The 6,561-nt window shown below is 51.3% G+C and overlaps 1 protein-coding gene across 1 annotated transcript in view; it reads left to right on the top strand.

Moving 5' to 3' along the window:
* Positions 1-4,113: 4,113 nt before the first annotated feature.
* The window catches only part of VILL (villin like), a 51,122-nt gene continuing 48,674 nt past the window's right edge, over positions 4,114-6,561 (top strand). The window contains exon 1 of the mRNA XM_090047799.1: positions 4,114-4,231. The gene's annotated coding sequence lies outside the window, so the exon portion shown is untranslated. The remainder of the gene's footprint in view (positions 4,232-6,561) is intronic.

The following is a 6,561-nucleotide window of genomic DNA, read 5'->3' as shown; positions in this document are numbered from 1 at the left end:
GGTTGATGATAGTTTTAGTACGAAGTTAAATTACAGATTTGTATGGGGTGGTTTGGACAGGGATGATCCTGTCTCAGACTGGGGGTTGGACTAGATGACCTCTGGAAGTCCTGTCCACCCCAACTTCTCTATAATACTATGAAAAAGCGAATTTCTATGGGAAGTGTGGCTCATTTCCTCTCATCTTTCTCACCGTGGACCAAACTCTCTGGTCAAATTACCTTTCTTATGTAGCTATAGGTTTGGGGCTTTTCTTGATACAATTACCATGTCTTCTCCTTCTCAAATGAAGACCATGATGCATCATGAGAAATGAAGTCCAACAAGGGTATATATCTTGAAAATGGCATCGCAGGACCTTCAAACTGCAACCCTAGGGAGGCACCACAATAGCACTGCAGAATCAGAAATATTCCAGATTCTGTTTACAGATGTTTTTCATCCAGCAATTGAAGAAGATTATGTTGAGTTAAATCTTGGATACATAACAACATGCTGAGCACCTCGTGTTGGGCTAGGGAAATACCCTTCTTTAAATATTCGGATATCCCCTGAGCTATCAAAGCCGAGCCTGAAACATTTTACCATCTCAAGCATTACCTGCAGTTTGCCAGGAGTTTCCTCTCGTTTCCAGTGGGGCTATCTGTCACTGGAGTATAAAATCTGATGGAACGCAGGCTTTCCGACGGACATCCAGCACTTCTGGCTCTAGCCTTCACTGAAATCCAGAGCTGTCTTATGGGTTTAACTTTTTGTGACAACAGACCCCAAGCAGCAGGGGCAGGTCAGCCTGAATTTTGCTGGGTGCTGTACACATTATAAATCAAGGCTTATTCCTGCCCCAAAGATGTGATGGCCTACGAGACGAGGTGGACCAGTTGGCTGAGTCTTGCAAGAGGGCAGCCGGGTCTGGTAAAGGGCTTGGGGTTGGGAACGAATAGAAATGCATGCTCATGGTACCTAGCCAAATGGCTCTACTGATTACTACACCTCCCCACCAGCCCTAGCAGAGGTTTTATTTTACTAGGAAAGAAAGATTTTTGGACTCTTTCAAAGCTTTCCATTTGGATTCGGTTCCAGGAAGGACCGAGCGTTGCAGCTGCTGCTTTTTCTCCAACCCCTTCTGCCCCATCTTTTTTCTGACTTTTCTGTTAACAGAGCATCCATAAATTAAGGACTGCCTCCTGCCCCTGCAGTGATGCAGGATCCAGTGGTTTTGAGATGGATGAGTGTGGAGCTTGGTTGGGGTTGAAGGGTTGAGGGGGGAGGACCAACTGATCCAATTAGGAACTTGCAATCAATAGCTGTGGTGAAGGGTCGGGTGTTGCAAGTTGGTTTGTACTCAGTCCTGGGCTAAGTAGGGTCAGCCCTTCGCTGGGAACTTCATTCACACCATGTCTACATTTGACTCATATGTGTTTCTCTTCCAATTTTGCCTTCCATGTGAAATTTCCCTGCTGCTCCACCTCACCTGGAAGGGAGAGAGAGGGCTTGGCTCCTGCCCCTGCTTATCTTGGGAGCTGCCTTCCTGAGGGCAGAGCAGAAGCACCTTCATAACCATGTTTATTACTTTCAGTCCAGCTTGGCTTCCCTGGCGCAGCACCTGCCTCGCGGTCAGGGATCGTGTTGTGATCAGCGTTTGGCAGATGCACAGAGCTTTACACAACTTACAACGGCTGGGAGGAAAGCCCTGCACATGCTGAAGTTAGACCCTACATGGCACCATCATACAAAAGATCCTGCAAATAACGTCTCTCTTTCTAAGGAACTTTGCATTACTTTGGAATCACTGAGGCCAACTTGTTTCTTTTGCTGCGACACGGTCTGCAAAATGAATCAGGGTTTCAAGCGACCTTTAAGAAAACATTCTTGCTTGATTTTATGTTTGGCTATTGATGCTACTAATAGAGTGCAACCTCCTCCTAATGACCCATAATGGGACTAAGACGAATGAAGCATTAGTGTCAGTTAGTTTGCTGCATCATCATAATGAAAAGTCAGTTCTTGCTCTGACGAATAATAAAAAGTAAGTTCCTAACTGGGGGTGTAACAGAGCACAAGTTGTGCTCTGTTACTCAAAGGGTCATGGGCAAACAGCAGAGCAGCCTGCAGGTGGCTGCACTCCCAATCAGGCACATGACCAGCAGGAAACTGCCTAATTGGGAAGAGGGTACAACTGTTCCTGATAAGAACAGGTCCTGTTTGCTGCAAGCAGCTGGAAGAAGAACACCACCCAGCTGGAGCTGCTGGTCATGTAACAATTTGGAGGTACAGAGCAGGAGCTATGGGGATAGTGGAGGGTCCTGGTCCTAGGGCATGACCTAAAACTACACCCTGCTGGGGCTGGATGGTGTGATGGGGCTGCCAGTGGCAAGGCAGTCTCCAGGAAAAACACACCTGTGCCTCCGCAGTGAAGGGTGAGTACGGGGTACCAGAAAGGCTCAGCCCCCACTGCTTTGCAGGTGACCCCGTGGTGGTGAAAGGCTAGGGGAGCACACCTCAAAGACAAAGTAAAGTCCTGGGCTCTGAGGTTCATAAAGAGAGCCAGGTGTGAGGCTCCAGCAGGGTGGGATTTTGAGCCCTAAGAAGGAGCTGGGTGTGAAGCTCCAAGGGCAAGGGGATTGAGGCCCAGTGTCAGGGCATGAGGAGACCAAGAGGGTCCAGAGATGGGCAGGGAGCCTGAGGCAGAGGGGGTGGGAGCCTCGAGTGAGTGAGATCGAGGGCCCAGTGTGAGGGCACAGGGATCGAGAGTCCCGATGTGAGGCACAGGAGTGTGGGTCCCAGTGTGGGGTATGCTATAGTCCAGGTTTTAGGCCATGGATGCCATCTGCAAGGCATGGGACATGGTATAAGGTGAAGTTCGGATCTGTGTATAGGCCACTGGTATCAGGGCAAGTGAATGGGCAGCCTCCCGCCTGGTTAACAACTTTCAATTGTTTCAACAAAGGTGTGGCAGGCGAGGTAGGTGGGCGGTTAGCCTTGAGAAGTAGGCAGGCCAACAATTAGTCGCCCACTTGTTACAGGGGACCATCCTTCCCCTGCCACAAGCAGGAGCATTGTGGTGGTAGCTAGCTTTGGTCATCTATGGAAAATACTGTAAAGGGGTGGTTGGTAAATGGGCTATGGGCTTCTGGGCAGATAAGGATATTCCTGGCTTGCTGAGGGTAAGGAGGGGCCATTCAGATCTCAGTCAGGGGAAACTAGGCAGTGTGAGGGAATTGCTGAGCCTTGGTGCCTTTAGAAACAAGGGAGATATTGGCTGTTGTGGCTCAGACACTGATGTTGTGCAGTGCTAAAACTACACAGGCGACTGCCTTTCTTAATGCCTATGTCACAGCTAGCATCCTAAGCCCCCACTAAGTGCTTCATGAAGAGTGGGAGGTATCTCCATCTCTATTTCACAGATGGGAGGCAACTGCCAAGCTGGGAACAGATCTTGGGTATGTCAAGCCAGCACCCTAACCACAGGTCCCCTCTGCCTGCCCTGTTTGCCTTTGCAGGAACAGAAAAGGCCTGGGCTGAGCACCAGCGTTCACAGTATGAGATACGGGCCCATCTGGGTACTTCCAGCTGCAGCTTCTGAGCCATCAGCTACAGCAACTTCTTCCTACCATGTGTGAGGGAAGGAGGAAGCTACAGGCTGGTAGCTAAGGGCTGGACGTGGGACCTGACAAGGGTTTTTTTCCCCCGGATGGCCAGCCTGGTTGCATGGCCTTCAGACGCTGTTATGTGACTGCATCAGCCAAACATTCCTTGCACGCTAGGCCAACAGCAAACCACGGGGCGTGGGGGACGAAAGAAACCTCTTTGCTTCCTAAATGCAAACCGCACACTTCAGTAGCGGAGCAGCATTTACTCATTAGCACCCGCTGAGTTGCTAATGGAGAGGTCCAGATGGGCTGCGGAGGAGATTTCTTCTAGCACCTCTGGTGCAGAACGCGTGTGAGCGGTGAGCTCGGGACGTCCTGGCTGGGAGCATGCTGGTAGAGCCCCTCTCTTCCCCTCCATCCTTTAGTGAGTCTCACTGAAGGGAATGGGTGTGACCTGGTGGTGGGAGGTTCCTGGCACTCACTACGGTATTGAATTACTGATTTCTGCCCTTCCCTCTGACAGAGGTGGCAGAGCAGCAAACAAAAGCACGTCCAGCTCCCTTGCCGACGGGGAGAGAGCGCTGCCCGCGGGTTCACCTGGCAAGGAAAGGAGGGGGGGACGTTTTGCACTTGACACCAAGGTAAGCTGCTTTCTTTTAAGCCTCTTAGGTTTTATTTCTAAAAGGGCAAAGCTGCTTGCTGACCACTTCCACTGAACAAGGCACGGGTCCTTTAAAAAGTTGGGCCGGATCCGCAGCTGGTATAAATCAGAATTGCTCCATTAAAGTCAACGCAGGTCCTGATTTACACCACTTCCGAGATCCAGCCAGACGTGTTCACACACGTGACTTGATTTTCCGGCCCAGATTTCTGAGGCTCTGGTGAGCCCACCTCTCAGCCCCTCTGCTGCGAGGAAACGCAGACGTGGGCTCCTTCCCAGCTCAGCGTTGCTTCCACTGCCGGGCAGCGAAGGAAACTCCACTCCATCTGATTTCATGAGGCTCACTTCCCTTTCAGCTCCGGCAGGGATTAGCTGGAAGTTTTGAACTCTGTTCGTAATGTCGTCATGCTGGAGGGCGAAAGCGGGGTGGGGGGGATCACCTGAATGCCCAGATCCGTAGACAGCGATGGCCGTAACCCAGTCGACAGATCTGCTAAATGTTTGCAGACGAGGCTGCTGGCTTTGTCGACGCAGCCAAATGTTCTGCACACAATCGGTTTGCTCCGGTTCCCTGTTGAGTTCATCCTATTCATTTCAGATGCAAATGACACCAAGAAGCAATGGGTTTGTTACAGAGTTTTGCTTCAGGCTTCTTTGCTGGTATTTTTCTGAAGCTCGTCTACTGGGGACATAAATATTTCAGTACGTAGAGAGCCCACGTGAATTAGCACCGGTGGGAGGTTTAAACCACCCCGACAAAGATGTAGACAAACTCTAACAATAACTGAGGCAAATTCCCCCCTCGAGGAGTTGAGCTACGCAGTGAATAACCTCTGCTCCCTGCGCGCACAGCAGCGAAGCGTCTAGGTTAGACCCGGGAAAGACCACAGAAGTCGAGTGCTGGTCGCTGCAGGCCCCCTCCTGCCGTCCATCTGGGGTTGCACAAGGGCCTCGCCGCTTGGGCTCCGTTTCCCTCGAGACCGTGGGCACCGCCAAAGAGCCTAGTCCAGAAAGGAAATCATTGATTGTCTTTCCACGCCTCGCTGCTGGCATTTGACAAAGCAGGTGGACCTTCTTTTTTTTTTCCCCCTTCCCCCTTGCACAAACATGCTGCTTCCTCCACCCCTCCCTACCAGCCGTGACGTAGGTCTCATGACATTATTTGCTAAGAAGGGCCTGATGGCAACCGTTGCCTAGGCCTCCCCAGTGGGAGTGGTGCAGCTTCACGCCATACGGGCAGGAACGGCCTCCGTGCTGGAGCCGAGCTGGGCACCTGCGGAGAGGAGGGGCCGTAGCGCAAAGACGGCGGCACTGCTCCTGCCCTGCCTGTATCGGTCCTGCGGAGAGAGGCCGTCTGTCCTCAGCCCCGTGAGAGCAGCATTTTTTCACTCCAATAATTTTCTTTCCCAGCTTTGAGTGACCTGGTTAAAATGCAGCTGTTTCCTGCTGTAGCCCTGTTCGGGGTGGCCGGGCCTAGCTAGTGTGCTGGCCCCGTTCCTGCTGAATTTGGGGAAACTGGTCTCCCTGCCGGCTTCGATCAGTGGCTCGCAACCTTTGTAGGCTCAAGGTACCCCTTGGAAAATGGTGGTTTAAGGTTTCATTCAGTTTTTGACTCTGGACAAATACAAGAGCAATTCTTCTGTTGCAAAGGGCGCAGCAAGACCACGGGAAGTCAGGATGTTTGTAACACCATGGGTTCCTGTTTGAAATCTCTGGGTCAAATCGTGTCCGCACACCTAACAGTGCTAACGTTTTGGGGCAGCCTGCGGCACCCTCGAAAGGGTCTTGGGCCACCCCTCTGGATTTATCCGCTGAATCCTGTGGAGGTGTTTGCACACCGAATGGTGCTAACATTGCACAGTCCGCTGCAGCATCCTTACAGGGATCTCAGAGCACCTCAGGGTGCCATGGCACCTTGGGTGAGACTCAGCGGCTTAGATGAAGCTGGATTATGCTTCACTTTCAGCCCAGACCTCTGAAGTATCTGGTCCATTGAAGTGCGGTTTGGGGCCATGGAAAAGCTCTTTCCTGGATTACCAGTGAACAAGTATGAATGAGTGGGCCCTAATCGGCCTTCTTGAGGGACCTGTGTTATTCCACAGCAGTACAGCCGCATTGAAATTGCATTTCCTGCTATTGATTCACTTTCCAGACAGGACTTCCCATATTTACCTCTTCAGAGAGCTTTCCAGCTGCCTGACCTGCTTTTTCCTCTTTTTTTCCCCAATCTTCCCTTCTCTCCTTGGTAAAGCACCCTTCTTCCAGACAGAGCAACCTCCTTCCCAGCTTACTGGGAGCTGCTGCATAACG

Source organism: Crocodylus siamensis, chromosome 5, assembly GCF_052110815.1.
Source record: "Crocodylus siamensis isolate JL-2025a chromosome 5, ASM5211081v1, whole genome shotgun sequence".
Classification (NCBI taxonomy): domain Eukaryota; kingdom Metazoa; phylum Chordata; order Crocodylia; family Crocodylidae; genus Crocodylus; species Crocodylus siamensis.
Note: the sequence above shows the minus strand (reverse complement) of the source record. Positions and strands in the feature narration are given on the sequence as shown.